The sequence below is a fragment of the Camelus bactrianus genome, chromosome 23 (genome assembly GCF_048773025.1).
Source record: "Camelus bactrianus isolate YW-2024 breed Bactrian camel chromosome 23, ASM4877302v1, whole genome shotgun sequence".
Lineage (NCBI taxonomy): Eukaryota > Metazoa > Chordata > Mammalia > Artiodactyla > Camelidae > Camelus > Camelus bactrianus.
This window is the reverse complement of record NC_133561.1, coordinates 16,189,498-16,206,312: the sequence shown is the minus strand read 5'-3', so window position 1 is coordinate 16,206,312 and position 16,815 is coordinate 16,189,498.

Below are 16,815 nucleotides of genomic sequence, written 5' to 3'. Positions count from 1 at the left end.
TCCTCCAAGCTGAACCACTGGGATCTCCCAACAAAACTTGCACTTTTTTTATCGCAATATTTCTGCTCCTGGTGTTCCTCTGCCTGGAGTGCTTTTCTCTTGACCTGTTGAATCCTACCTGTTTTTTCAGAATCTGACTAAAATGCTTCTGTGCAGCTTTCCCTAATCCCTGCAGCTAGAACGGATTTCTCCCTCCTCTAAATTCGCAGAGCTCTTCGCCATCTGCACCTCCCAAGTTACTCACACCTACTTTCTCTACCTTGTGTTACAATTATTGGAGAACATGCCTTAACTTGCTTACTAGACCAGTCTCTTGTGAACAGAGTATACATGTATGATTCATCTTTGAAGTTGCCAAAGCACCTAGCCCAGCGTTTGACACATGAGACTCGAAGCCAGCGTTGCATCCCTCCAAACTCATGTTTCCCCTCCAAATGTGTCCCTTCTCCTGACTTTTCTATTGTTTAGTGATGCCATTCTTCCATCTTCATAGCACCAACTCCCCCACCATGCCAACCCCCTTCCTGCTGATTTTTCTTTTGCAGTCCTGTGCCTCTGTCTTCTCACTGCATTTCCACTTTATTGCTACCTCCCTACTCTACTTTATGACCTGAGCTTTTGTAATAGCCTCCGAAGACATTCAGGCCTTCAGCATCTCTGTCTTCAAATTCATCCGATTATAAAGCACCAGGTTAGTATTCCAACAGTACTGCTCCATGCAAGGACCCTCCTCTTCTCAGAAACGTCAGACAATTTGTGGTTGCCCTCCAGGCAAATCTGAATGTCTGAATCTGGCATTTGAGAGTCCTCCCTGGTCTCACCCTGACTTTTCTTTCAGACTTTACCTCCTGCATTTCCTACACTGGGTCCTCTTCTCTTGCTAAACTGGAAACGCCCTGCTTGGCCTCGCTTTCAACACTTGGACTGTGTTGCTGCCTGGATCCCAGCCTTGCCTGTTAGAATCCCAACCATTTTTAATCCTGAGCCAAATTCCAGGTCTTTAATGAGGCCTTCTCACATCCTCCCAGCCAGAAGTTCTCTCTAGATATACCAGTTCACCATGTTCTAGTGATTCTTACCTCATTCTGCCTCTCAGGGCTCACCTTCCCTATGCCCTGGCCTTACTGTCGTCATAAAACTTCAACCCTTCCAGCCAGCCTTTTATGCACTTTTATCACCATCTGTGACTGACAAGTTAAACCTTTGTGACTCTGATTTTTAAAATATATCATTTCAGTATGCCATTTCTAAATATTTGTTGGGTCTTTGCTCATAAGACTTGTTCACTCGATGTTTAACGTATCCAGGATTAGCCAGCCCATGCTTAGCAGACCTGCTGCTGCCCCACCCATATCTTTGGGGCCCTAACACTTGGGTGGATTCCTACCAACTTCCAAGGGCAAGTATACGCATCTCTTTGCCTGAGGGCTTTCTCTGTAGCCTGGGGGGACTGGAGCAGAAGTGGAGAATTAATACGTCCCTGGAGCAGCCCTCAACCAATGAGTGACAAGAGTTGGTGTGTGAATACACCAGATCCCTCACCCCTCAGGTGGGATAAATCTAGGAGTGTGTTTTACATTGTTACGCAGAGTTTCCCCTAGGGATTAAGTCCCAGACACCCCCAGAGGAGGCTGGCTTGATAATACAGCCTTCGTGGGCTGCCTTCCCTCCCCATCTCATGACTCACCCTTCCCTTCTGGTGCCTCCTGTCCCTCTCACATAAACCACATGCCTTAGAGTCCTTATCTCTGGGTCTGCTTCTGAGGGAGTCCAAACTAGGACACCATGTGACAGAGCTAAAACCGACCTCATGAGAAAGCTAATGTATTCACCATCAGAGTTCCAACTTAACATGAAGATAGTTCCCTCTCCCGCCTCCTCCCCACAGACAACCAGAATGAATTTTCACCGTAGACCAAGCAGTTTTCATTTCCTGGCCTCCTCTGACACTATGATATACAGCTCACATTTTGGCCTATAATCCAGGCAAACAGGACTCATCAGACCCAGTCCTCAGATCTACCTTCTATTCTGCTGGCTTTGATTTGTATAAAATCCCCTGATTCAGATCTCTCATCTGCAAGAAATAGGCCATTCAAGGTCCCTTCTCATCCATCCCTCACTCCTGCCTTCCTGGCCTCACCCCTGCTACACTCCCACACACCCCTAGGCCCTACTTGTGGCCAGCCGTGCAGGGAACATGGATGCTTTCCCTCCCCTCTGCCCCTTTGTACTGTTCCCCTCTCCTGGAAGGTCCTTCTTCCATTGTCCTTGTCCATTAGCAAACATCTCCTCTGAGGCTGGTGAGTTGTTCATGAGCTGAGTTGCCATCTGCTCTGGAAAGATTTGCTAGTTTTTCTAGGGCAGGGATATGACTTCCTCCTCTGTGAATATAATTCTATTACAGCACAGCAATAATTATTTATGTTTCATCTCTCGTCCACTTCACCATAGATCCTTGGAGTTAGCAATCACGGAATGGCCATTTTCCACCAGAGGGAGTATAATGCAGCAGTGAAGATGCTTCATGGCTTCTGGAGCCAGATCAGTTGGGTTCAAATCCCAGCACCAACACTTAATAGTGATGTGACCTTGGACAAGACACTTACGTCCTCTGTGCCCCAGTTTCCTCTTCTGAAAGATTTGGATAATAACAGAACTTAACTCAAAGGGTTGTTGTGAGGACTAAAGGGATGGAAGGTGCAACACAAATGAGCAGTATCAGGCATAGAGAAAGCCCTTATATGTGAACTATAATTAGAAATAGTAATATTATTAATATTAGTATTACTTATCTTTATATGCCAGAGCAGAGATTTCCTATAGGGGACATGCATTTGTGAATCTTTTGAAAAAGAAACTTTCCTGGGACCCATCCCAAACCTACTAAATAAGAATTTCTTGAGATGCAGACTGGAGGAAACTAAGGAGACATGAGAACAAAATGCAATGTAGGATCCTGGACCAGAAAGAGATATTCATAGGCCAATTTGCAAAATTTAAATAAGGTTTGAAGGTTGATTAATAGTATGGTGTCAGTGTTAATTTCCTAGCTTCAATAAGTGAGCTATGGAAACCCATTTGGGAAAAGCCAAGTGAAGGATATACTAAAACTCTCTATACTATCCTTGCAATCTTTTTGTCAGTCTAAAATTAATTCAAAATAAAAAGGTTTGAAACTTTTCCTAGGATGGGGCATGTGTATTAGCAAAAGGCTCCATTGGTGGTTGATTTGATATGCACACTTGCTTAACAGCTGCCTAGAGCACAAGTCAGTGCCTGCTCCAACAGATGAACCCAATGATTCATGCCATGTGCCTTGGATGATCACTTAATGTGTTGCATCCCCTTGGTGATCTCCCTGATGAAACTATAAGCACCCAATAAATGGGGTCATTTAATTCTTTTGTTGCCCCCACAGGACCTCACTTACTACACTATAGATTCAACAGGAGATAGCATTTGTTTAATTGAATTTAACCAGCACTTCCTTCAATGAATTCCCAAAAGAATTTTTAGTAGATTTCCTAGGAATACTGACCTCTTTCCCAAGATATGATGAGTTTCTTTAAACTCATTATGGGACCTCAGAACACAGATGAACATTTTGGAATCATATCGCCTTCTAAATTTATGTGTCTCACCTAGAAAGAGTTCTAGAAGAAAACTGAAAGAGAGAATGTTCCATTTAGCAGTTTCTCTTATGTGCTGTAAGTCATCATGATCTCAATGGGAACGAGAAATAGTTCTTTAGAAAAACTACTGATTTAATATCCTAGGAGGGAAGAAAGTCCTGCAATCAATGCCATGAATCAATCAGAGAGGCAAGTGAAAGCCTTGGGTGAGAAGATAAAATAAAGATGTAAGGAAAAGCTTCCCTAAGAAGTTATTTGTCCCCTAAAAGAAAGTCCTTGCAGTGCTGAAGGAGGTCTCACCAATGTCACTATGTAAGTGGGCAGGAGTGATGTAGAATTTTATCCCTAAAAGGCAGTAATAATAAACATTTGGTTAGCAACTGTGGATCAAGGTCAAAACCAGAGCAATCTACTCACTTACCTTGCTGCATTCGATCACACACCTGGCTCATCTGTACCAGAATTGCTCCCTGTGTTTCAAATAGGCCTTTCATGGGCCCTCCCTGCTGGCCAGACTTCAGCCTCTTTACAGATTTCCAGTAATGCTCTGCTCCTAGGTGTTCTAGGTGGAGACACTGTCTAATTTTGTTCATTGGTGTTCTAGGAATCCAACTGATGTGCCCAAGGATTAACATGAAATGAACCAGGGTCTATGACTTAGCATGAGGGAGTAGACAGGAAGGAAAGTAAACTGCCTCCATTTGCATACTCCGTGAACATTACTGAGTCTTTTGCACAGACTTGGATTCTGAGAGGCCAGACGAGTCACATGATCTCAAAGCAGACTGAGCCAGATCCCATGTGGTCAGGCCACCAGGAGACAACCAGAAGCAGACCACCACCTCTGATTTCACACCTGAAGCTTGTCAAGTCATCCCAAAGCCCACCAGGCTAGTGTCCCGTTGCTCTAGAGTTGTCCAAGCCTGGAAGAAGGCATTTAGAGTTGATAATGGAACCATAATTATATTCACACTACTCTGTAGGGTTCACAAGTCACTGCTACAGCATCCCTGATAAAGGGTGCCCCAGTCCCTGCTGTAACATTCCCAGCCCTGGAAGCCCTTTGTCTCCCAAAGTAGCCAGTCCCGTTCCTGGACAGTTTATTATGCCATCCTTCCTATGTGGCATCCATGTCCACTTCTTACAGCCACATGGCTCTGTTCTTTTGAGTTAAACAAAATGTACTGAACATTTACTATATTTTAAGATCTTGATGTGAATTGGGAATGTAAAGATATATGGCATACATCTGAGATCTCTAAATGTGACCATCATAAGGTCTGTCCAGCTGGAGTGGTAAAACCATATAGAAGAGATCAGTGTGACCCAAAGTACCTTTTTGAAAATGGGTATTCTGTCTCACCCTTGGCCTTCTCTTCTCCAAACTAAGCACATTATGAACTTACAGGTCTGACTTTTCAATACTTTCCCATGTCTCTGGAATTAGACCCAGACTCCTTATGAAGTCCCACTTGATTTCTGAGCCTCCAGCCTCACCTCCACCCTCTCCCCACTCTTGAACATGCTCCAGCACCTTAGGCTTCCTTGCCGGCTCTCTTTCCCAGCCCAGGGCCTCTGTGTTTGCTGTTTTCTCTGGCCAGAAGTTTTTTACCCAGGTCTCCACAGGCCAGCCTCCTTCTAATTCTTCAAATCGCAGCCCAGAAGTCTTTACCTCCAAGAGGTTTTCCTGGAAAACTCTAAAATATTCCCCAACACCTTGCACCCCCTCTCCCATTACTCTCACTACAGCATAACTTATCACTGTTTGAAATCATCTCTTGATAGACCTCTCCTGTGTGCCATTGATAAAGTATTTTATGATCTGTCTCCCCCAACTTGAATGAAGTTTCCATGACAGCAGACCACACCTGTGTTATGCCCCCCGCATCCCCCTACCCACTTGGAAGATGCTCAGTAGCATTTTTAACGAACCAGACACCCCTTGATCCAGACTATCCCCTCAGAGCAATCTCAATAAGCCAAAGTTTCTTCTCACAACACCCAGCGCACATGCCAAAACTCTGCACGTGACAGAAGGGAGGGAAACAGTCTCCAACATAATGAACACACCGAAGGCTTAACCGTGTCCACTAGAGCTGGATTGCAGCCTCCTGACACATTCACACACCCAGGGCAGCTCAGGGTTTCACTAGATTTGTTGCCTAATCACCAAACAGAAAAGTGCCACTGTCTCTTGGCAGTGCCTGCATGTTCACCCACCGCCGGCCAACATTTGTCTATCAAACTCTGGTAATGGTGCCTCCATCCTGAGCGCTCTTCATAGCATCACCACCACACGTCTAACTCGTGTATCAGAGTTCTCTCCTGCCCTGGATTTACCAGCGCACTTATTTGTGCAGTGGTTATGAATGCTTGGGGGATATTCCTCACTTAGGGAAAAAAGCAACCAAAAAAATAACCCATTTTATGTGATGGAGCAGCTGCTCCCAGACCAGCAGAGTGCTAAATGGGAAGTTGTGTTTCTTCCTTATGTTTCAGGAAATGGTTCCACCAAAGCTCAAGTCTTGACAATGGAAGGGACCAGTATTCATTTTGAATCTAATGAAGACTCTGAATATTGACTAGGAAGATTCACTCTTAGGAGTAATGTATAAGGTTGTTAAAATTGTAAATTCATGTTTTGGTATTTAACCCAGAATTGTAATCAGAATGCCAAGAGCCTGTGAGCCCTACTCTTTGGCCACAATGGTGGAGGCTGTAAAACATGTCTGCAGTTCTTCAACCTACTTGCCATCAAAACATGGGGTCTAGAGCCCATTCCCTTGAGTCTGGGTGGAACTTTGTCACTGCCTTGACAAACAGAATGAGGCAGAGTGACCCTGTCACTTCAGACACAAGTTGAGGAAAGGTCCTGAAGATTCTGCTGATCTTTCTTGAGAACCTTCAGTCCAATAGACATATAAGAAGGTTCGGCCATGCTGAGGCCAACAAGTGGGAAGACCACAGTGAGAGGCCAGAGAGAGACAGAGAGAGCTTGACTCCTGAGGAACCCTACTGCTCTAGACCCCAGCTGATTGAATCTTCCCAGCTCAAGCACCAAAACGAAGATGCTACCATCTGTCTGCAACCATGAGCGAAACCCCTGAGCAAAATCTGCAGAGCTGAGCCCAGCCAAACCTCAGATGCAGGAGCGAAATAAATGGTGATTATCATTTTAAGCCACTGTTTTGTGGTCGTTTCTTAAGCAGATAACCCGAACTCCAACTCTCTCTAAAGGTATCTGGTTGATGTAATACACCGCAAGGGCTGTGTCCTAATAGTATGCCAAATACGACTATGCCTCTGTCTTGCTAATAAGCAGCATAATAATGCCTGACATTTGTTGTGCTCTTTCTGTGAAGGCAGACGCTGGTCTAAGTGCGTTCTATACATTATTCACTTGTATTAAAAACAAGACCTCGGGCCCAAAATGTAATTATTTATGCTAAGCTCCATGCCAGCAAATCAGGACTTAATTTAATTACAGTTTCAGCTGTCCCAGAGGTGGAATCTTAAACTAGTCAATCAGAAATTATCTGGTCAGCACTAGTGAGGTCATCTGCCTGATAGATCCCTGCTTTCGCCGAAAGGAAAGAGATGTTGCCCCAACCAATCCACTTTTTGCTGCTGTAACTTCCTTGTCCTGCTCCCCACCACCTACAAAAGTCTGCATTTTGTACAGCTCCTCAGAGCTGCATTCTATCTGCTAGATGGAATGTTGCCCAATTCATGAATCATTGAATAAAGCCATAATATCTTTAAAATATAACAAGTTTAATTTTTTTTTAGACAACAAAACTCTGGCATTGACAGGATCTGAAGGAGACTTCTCACAGTTTCGGGACAATGAGAAGCATAGGTGTTGGTACCCATGAACGCTTCGAGTTCTCTGTCTTTCTGGCCATTTCTAAGGGCTATGGGTAAATTCATCTCAGTTCTGAGCTCCACTGTATTTGCACCAAGCTTCAGATCTAATCAGCTTTCCAGTCCAGGGCAGGTGAGCCTGAGCTAGCAGGTGGTTTCACCCAGAACCCAAGTCTCTAGGCCTTGGTTCAGTCTTCTTTTTCCCATTTGATTGGAATCCTAGTATTCAGTCCCCATTTGTTGGGGTCTACTGGTTCAGTCCTTCACCCAAGTCCCAATTCCACACGGTGAATTGCTGGTGATACATATAAGGCCTTCTACTGGCCAGTCCACAGCAACACTCTGCTGGTGTGCACATGTGGTAAAGGTTATTGCTAACGAAAATCTCCAAAACCAAAGCTGCAAAGATGGTGGGCATGGACTAAGCACTTAAAAGCTGATGGTGCGCTTGCCAGCAACTGCCACCTAACCCTACACCTCCAGTGTTAGGATAAGTTGGTTACAGGACAGGTTAGGTTGACACTATTTCACCACCAACCTCAGGAAGATTTCTGAGCAATGAGGTACACGATGAAACACCACGTAATCCCCAACCCAGCAGCATGTTCCCCTTAGGTATAAATTTGGCTCCAAGGGACCCAAGACTTAACTAAAGAAACGGGATCATTAAGTTCCAAAGACTTGACTTACTTATTTCATGTCTAAGAACTGTGGTCCTGGAAGCTATTAATATCCAAAAAAAAAAAAAAAAAAAAAAAAAAGAGGGCAAAATCTTACTAAGCAACTTAGAATTACAATGGTCATTATGAGGAACATTTCAATTATTCAAGATCATTTAAAAAGTGCATTTGAAAGCAAGAGCTCCCAAATCAAACAAACAGAATGGTACACTGATTTTAATTAGTATGCAGAAGCCTCTAAAAAGCTTCAAAAAGTCCAAAATAGCTTTATTAAGAGATTTGTTTCACAGGGCTAATGAAAAATTAAAGACACAAAAGAGATACTTAAAAAATGATAAGACTGTTGTAACTCCCACTGTTCCTCTCTATTCTCCCTCACTTGAGTTCTCATTCTACTAATGCTGTCTGAATTGTCTTTCTACTCTGAAGAGACTACATGATCGTAAAGTGCCTTACAGACAGCCCATAGCTACGTTCAGAGAAGGGCCTTGTGTGGACCCTTTCAGGGTTGATGGGACCTGGAAGGATTTCCTGGTAAAATGCTACAATTATTCCTTTAAACAACCAAGGGAAACTAAAATTAAAATTAATGGATAAACCTAACCAAGTTCTGGTAGATACTGGAGTCTACAGATGGAATCCTGGGAAAGTTGGCAAAAGTTGGCTGAGAGTGAAAATTCTTAGCAGAATCAGCTCTCCTGAACCTCTGTCTGTAGTGCCCAAGTGAGAGAAGAAAATATAATCTCATGCTGTCCCTTCCTTTCCAAATCCAGACCCATTATTGCTCCTTTCTCTTCCAGGGAAAGCCATTACCTTTTTGTTTGTTTTGTTTTGTGTCCTGAAATTTTGTTTTGGTAACTGTCAGGTGGCGGGGTAGGGGGGCTAAAACATGGAAAGACAGAAGCGTGGGTCACACTCACACCCTATTTGCAGCCAGATATGTCTGGATAGAAAAGTGGGTTGAACTCCCTTTGTGACTAGGGTTCTACCAAACTGCCACCAGCCCTCAGAGGAATTATCTTTCATTCTTTCGGCTGTCTGTGGGAACGGCTCTGGATCTTGGGAGGGTAATATCATTTTCACCCTCTTTTGGGACATCTCTTGAGCCCAAGTGGTCATTTAATACTGTCAGAAATATTTACTGTTTGTCCTAGCTGAAAACTGAGAATATATTTGAAAGGATTTTTTTCAAAGTAGCTCTATGGTCAGAAGTTGAAAGCTAATATTTAGAACCAGATAGGAACTTTTTTTAGGCCTTCTCCCATAAGCTAAAATAAAACTTGTTCCCAAAAGGAAAGAAGAACCTTCTGAAGAATTTGTGGAAGGATTTGCTAAAACATTACAAAGACAAACAGGTCTAAAGCCAGAACATAGAAATCTTTTGATTTACATATTAGTTGAAAATCTTCTGCCTGATATAAAGAAACAAATTTAAGATAATGTAGTTAGACCAAAAAAACTACTAGAACTCACCAATGAATTTGGTAAAGTTGCAGGATACAAAATTAATACACAGAATCTGTTGCATTTCTATACAGTAACAATGAACTATCAGAAAGAGAAATTAGAAAAATAATCCCATTTACAATTGCATCAAAAAGAATACAGTACCTAGGAATAAATATAACTAAAGAAGTAAAAGACTTGTACTTGGAAAAATAATAAGACACTGATGAAAGAAACTGAAGATGACACAAATGGATGGAAAGATACCACGTTCATAGATTGAAGAATTTTAATTGTTAAAATGACCAAACTACCCAAGTCAATCTACAGATTCAATGCAATCTCTATTAAAATACCAATGGCATTTTTCACACAACTAGAACAAATAATTCTAAAATTTGTATAGAAACACAGAAGACCCCAAAGAGCCAAAACAGTCTTGAGAAAGAAGAATGAAGCTTAGAGGAATCATGCTCCCTGACTTTAGACTTTACTGCAAAGCTACAGTAATCAAAACAGATGGTACTGGCACAAAAATAGACACATAGATCAATAGTACAGAATAGGGAGCCCAGAAGTGAACCCACACTTACATGGTCAATTAATCTATGACAAAGGAGACAAGAATATGCAATGGGGAAAAGACAGCCTCTTCAATAAACAGTGGGGAGAAAACCAGACAACTACAAACTTTCTCACACCATATACAAAAATAAATTCAAAATGGATTAAAGACTTAAATGTAAGTCCCGAAACCATAAAACTTCTAGAAGAAAACATAGGCAGTATGCTCTTTGTCATCAGTTAGTAATATTTTTTGTATGTCTCCTCAGGCAAGGTAAACAAAAGCAAAAATAAATAAGACCGTGGCAAACTAAAAAGCTTTTGCACAGCAAAGGAAACTGTCAACAAAACAAAAAGGCCACTTACTGAATGGGAGAGTATATTTGCAAATGATATAACTGATAAGGGGTTAATGTCAAAAACATTAAAAGAACTCATATGACTCAATATCAAAGATAATATGACTTTTAAAATGAGCAGAGGACCTGAACAGACATTTCTCCAAAGAAGACATACTGTGGTCAACAGGCACATGAAAAGATGCTCAACAGCAACAATAATCAGGGGAATGCAAATGAAAACCACAATGAGATATCACCTCACACCTGTCAGAATGGCTATCATCAAAAAGACAACAAATAACAAATGCTGGTGAGGACGTGGAAAAAAGGAAAACTTCATGCAGTATTGGTGGGAATGTGAATTGAGGCATCCACTGCAGAAAACAGCATGTAGGTTCCTCAAAAAATTAAAAATAGAACTACCATACAATTCAGCAATTCCACTCCTGGGTATTTATCTGAAGAAAATAATGATACTAATTTGAAAAGATACGTGCACCTCTACGTTCTTTGCAGTATTATTTACAATAGCCAAGATAAGGAAGCAACCTAAGTGCCCATCTTGACGAAAATCTTGCCATTTGTGACAGCATGGATTGACCTAGAGGGTATTAAGCTAAATGAAATAAGTCAAGGAAAGATAAATACTGTATGATTTCAGTTATATGTGGAATCTTGGAAGAAAGGGAGAAGGAAGGAGAAGAAGGAAGGAAGGAAGGAAGGAAGGAAGGAAGGAAGGAAGGAAGGAAGGAAGGAAGGAAGGAAGGAAGGAAGGAAGGAAGTGGGAAGGGAGAGAGAAAAATGTAATCGAATGGGCAGATTAGCCCCTTAATATTCTTTAAGTTGCAACTCAATTCCTTGAAGAACTAAAAGCAACTGTCTTTATCTTACAAATCTTTGGAAAACCAGAAATGCAGCTCTAGAAGCAGTTCAAAGCCAATCCACACTTTTTACCAATCCCAAAACCTGCCTATTCATCTCAAAAGGCTTGTAAAATTCTGGCTTTAGGAAACAAAAGTCTTTCTTGGAGGAACTTGCATACTTTCTCTGAGCCTTTGATATGTAAATCAATTCCTGTCTGGTCTTCTCTAGGAACTGAGGTCCATCTCTTTGAAATGGAAACTTCCAAGAAGCATTTATTGTTAGAAGGAAAAAAAGAAGGGAGACTGTCTGGAATTTAGGCGAATGAAAAGCCCTAAGTGTCTTCACAAATATAAATAAAAAGCTTTAGCCATCTGAGCTGGTATCCTTAACTTATTCTGTCTGCCAGAAACACAATTTGGATCCAACTTCTTTTATAACTAGTGAGTTTTGTACTATTGTACCTGATTCATGACTAAAATTTTAGGACTGAAGCTCTGAGTTCTCTGTTCGCAGCTGTAGGTTTAAGTGTGTCCATAAGTGTGTGGTAGGTGTGTGGTATTTTTTCAACCTCTGGAATGACATTGACAAAATTAATTTGTAATGGAGTTCTAACTAATTGGTTTAAAGAAAATTAAGCACTCATATGAATTAAATATTCCTAAAAGTCTCAGAAATGTAATAGAAACTAACCCAGATGCTTTTCAAGTACACATGATCTGGAAAAGTATTTGGTAATTAAAGCCAGTTTAAATTAGTTGGCTTAATTAAAATAGGAATGTCTTTAGAGTTATCAGCATTAAATATACTTCTATTTTACCTAGGTTTACTGAATGTCAAATAAGGTCATATTATCTCTGTTACAAAATTTGTCAGCAAGAAAGATAAGTTAAGATGATGGTTAGCTGTTTAATATCTCACAAAATTTTTAAGAACAAGCGAATTCAATGGATGTAAGTTGGACAAAAATTTCTAGGTGAACTTTTCAGCAATAATTATGTTTTATGAGATGTTTACTTAAATAGTTTCCTCATATCTTTTTGGTAACCTGAAACCTTAGAATTTTGCTAAGTTAAAGTAAATGATGGATAGTCCTTGAATATCTAGATCATTTCCAAGTAAAATATAATACTGAAACATTAATTGCTAAACATAGGTTTATCTGCTTTTGGCTTACTACAGAGAAACTTAAGATACTCGGGGTTTATTAGTAAGCATGTTTTGTGCCGCACTGAAAATTTACTATGAGAAAGAACAAACTTCTAGAATTTAATCAATATATGTAATTAAAACTACTTAGAAATAATAAGAGTGAAAAGAAACAACTGTGTTTGAAAAGCAGGTAAGAAAAATAGAATGATTATTCTAGAATAAGAAAAGGAGAGGGGAAAAAATCACAGTAAAAAATTGTTGAAAGTTTGTGGAAGAAGAACCTTGAGAAAGTTGTGTGTGATCAAGCTAAGACTGGAATGAATTTACATAAGTTAAAAAAAAAGTATATATGAATTTTAATACCAAAAGTACACTGGAATATAGGTTTTGCTCATTAAAATGAGTATGTTTCTTGGACTTTTGGTCTGCTTTTAATAAGAAATTGTAAACAAAGATTTTTCTTTACCTTCTAAGTAATATACCTCTACAACAAAAATTTTCCATTTTATCAAAATAACCTATCATGATTCATTGTTAAAGATGTCTTTGATTACTTAAGAAAACCCAGTCTAGGTTTGCTCACCACTATGTAACCTTCTGTATTTACTTTTACCACCCTCTATTGTCACTCTGGCTAAATGAATATATTTGACAAACTTCTCCAAATCAAATTCTAGATAAAATTTTTTTGACCTTGAGTTAAATTTGGGATTTTCCAGACGGCCCTGAAACATCTGTAGACTGAAATAAATGCGCAGCCTAAAAGTTAAGAGTTATGTTTTATTTGGTGGAAGGACTCGAGCCAGGATGACAGCCTCTCAGATCACTCTGAGGGACTGCTCCGAAGAGGTCGGGGAGGAGCTAGGATATATAGAAGCTTTACAACAAAGACCAGGTAGTTGGAACAATAAAAGATTACTTGTTACCTAAAGAAAACCAGGCACCACAAGTTAAAAGAATTCAGTGCTTTTCTATGCATGGGAGGAAGCAAACATTTGGGCTCATTGAATTCATTCCTTTGACAAGCACCCAGCTATCTAGGGCCAGTATCCTGTCCTTTCTTATTCTGAGTATGCTCAGAGGGCACCATTATGAGTGGCTGCAGAGGCTGGGCTGCAGGCCTGTGCCCAATGGGGGGTGGTGGCAGCCTCTGAGGACTTGGTTTCAGCATTCTTTGTTTGCTGATACAGTTGCAGTATTTTCATTCATGCATCTCAAAATATTTGTTCTCTCTCCTATTAAAAGGGAGATGTTAAACTAATTAGGCTTAGTTAGTATGTTAAATGAGAAGCATTGTAAAATGAGAAGTAATAGTAAGCCTTCTTTATGTTGTATTCGTCCAGGTATATGTTATATGTGTTTCAGAAATTGTATGAAATTCCTTAAGTCTGGTATGTTATCAGTCTTATTCTAGTTATCATCCTAAAATGTTATGTGTCACAGAAATAACCACATTTCTTGTCAATTCTGCTATAATGAACTCTCATCAGCTCTTAAGTATTTTAAAGTCTTTCGTCACTGACAGACAGTAATTGATTTACTCTGATGCTTTTGCAACAGTGAGACTCATGGAAAGGACTGTATCAAGAACTCTTGATCACCAACACTGCTGGCAAATTACAAGGTGTCAAATCTTGAGTGCATATTCCATAACTAAAGAAGGCTCCACCCGGTACCTGTGCAAACACTGGAGACCTCAAAATCAATTTGACTGGGAAGAGAAGTAGCCAACATCAAGGTAGACGGCTGACTCCCAAGATATCAGACCAAGAACTGTCTTTCCATTCCTCCTTCCCTCTCTGACCATCCTTTTACTAATTCTTACACCATGAAGGTTTCTATGATTATTTTCTCCACCTTTTGCCTTGCCTTGGCCTGGAAAGATAATGCTATTGTGCACATATCTGAGGCCACTGCAGAGGGAACTAATCCAACCTCCAAATGACTATTGGATTTGCCATGATTCTGGTGACTGCACAGGTCTGCTTGCCACAGACTTCTCCCTAGTTTCTAATGCTTCAGTTTCTCTGGAACAAACTCAGCCTCCTCTCTCTTGTGTCAGACTTCCTGACCCTTAGGGTCCATCTCCCTGTATTTGGTGAACAACATCAAACCTGAGAAAACTTGTGTCCAGGCTTTATACAAAGAAAAGGACACAAGGCAAGGGTAACCAGAATAAAACCAGCTGTGCAATATACACACCCTTGAATTTTACTGTCCTACGTGGCTGTCACCTTTCCAGTCTTTAGCTACAGACTCAAATGGAAATTACCAAGAGGCATGAAAGATTCAAAATTAGCTTCCTTTGGCACATCCCTACTGCTCTGGCCAAGAGTAAAAACAAATAAGTCTATGATCAGAAACTTCTCCTTAACTCTTGAAGATATTGCAGAATCTGCTGCTAAAGCAATAGCTGCCCAAAAAAATCCTTAGAGCCTCTGCCAAAGTTTTCTTGATAACAGGATAGCCCTTGATCAGCTTTTAGCTGAGCAAGGATGTGTTTGTGCTATAGCTGACACCACCTGCTGCCTCTGGATTAACGCTTTTGGAAAAGTTGAAGCTCAGTTGCACAGGATCACTGAGAAAAACACATGGCTTAAAAAGGTAACTCCTTCAATGAGGTCTTTCTTGGACTTATTTGATTCTGATTGGTTTGGGCCTTGGGGACCACAGCTCTGAAGTGCACTCCAAACATTGAGAATTATCCTGCTTGTAATAATCACAGTTGTCTCCCTGGTGCATCATGTCCTTGCAAAAGCTTTGAATGCATGTTCACAGCCACTACCCACCAAGCCAATGATTTCCCTAAGATGAGAGTATCAGAAAAGGAATGAAGAGAACGAATGACTTAAAGAATGTGAACCTGAAGCCACGAACCAGAGATTCAGCAAAAAGACATCATGATCTGTGAATACTATGCAGACGATTAGCAAAAACTGAACTTCAGAGCAGTGGTTGGGAGTGGTCCTAATGCTTTGAATTTTTATCACATCTCTCAGGCTGAGAGTCTGATCAAAAGGGGAAATTAAAAAAAAAAAAAAAAAAAAGACAGTGGGACAAAAAATGGAATTACTTATGCCAAGCCCCATGTCACCAAATTGAGACTTAATACTTAATTAGTTTCAGCTCTCCCAGAAATAGAGTCTTAAACCAGTCAATCTGGAATTACCTGGTCAGCATTAGTGAGGTAATTTACCTGATAAACGCCCTACCATCCCGGAAGGAAAGTGACCTTGCCACAACCAATCCACTTTTTGCTAGTACAATTGCTTTGTCCTGCTCTTCTCTTCCTAAAAAAGTTTTCATTTTGTACAGCTCCTTGGAGCTCCTTTCTGTCTTCTAGATGAGATGCTGCCTGATTAATGAGTCATTGAATAAAGTCAATAAGACCTTTAAAATGTACTCAGTTGAGTGTTATTTTTTAATACTTGAATCCTCATGAAACTTCTGTGTGATAGATAATATTATTACCCTCACCTCACAAGTAAGATAACTGAGGTTTTAAGACATTACATGACTTCTCCAGTACTGTTCATTTAGCAGACACACACATACAGAGGGCCTCTGTGTTCTGTCAGGAACTGAGAAAAATGAGACCAAGCAGACATGTCCCCACTTCATAGAACTCACTGGCTGGTGGCACAGACAGATGTTAGTTCTGTTTCACACTAATCAGTGCTGTGATAAGAACAAGGAGAGGTACATGGTGCCATGAGAGCAAGTAACAGGGTGATCATCTGGGGAACCAAGAAAATCTTTAGCTCAGGAAGCAGTGCTGAGCTAAAGGGTAAAGACCGTAGTGGGAGGGACAGATTAGGAACCAAGGAAACCGTGGGCTGGGAGCCAGCTCAAGAAGCCTGGGACAGAAGAGCAGAGCCACACATGCAGGGCCTGGTAGGTCACAAATTAAGGATTTGGGTCTCAATTTTAAGACCCTCAGGAAGCTATGGAAGAGTTTTAAGCAAAGGAAGAACATGGGGTGCGGGTCTGAACGCTGTCCCACCACTTAGCCGTCCACTTCTCACGCTCCTCATCTGTACAAGTGAGGCACAAAGAACTGTTCCTGGCACCAACTGGGCACCTCAATGTATGCAGGTGCAAAAACATAAAACTAAACTGGGGGAATTGTGACAAGTGCAGATTCCCCAGTCCCACTCACAGAGATGCCAAGTGGGCAGGCCCTGGAATCTGCATTTGTACCAAGCCCTGCCTAAGGTAATTCTGATGCAAATGATCCAGAGAAGAGAATTTGAGAAACAAGGAAGTGGAATC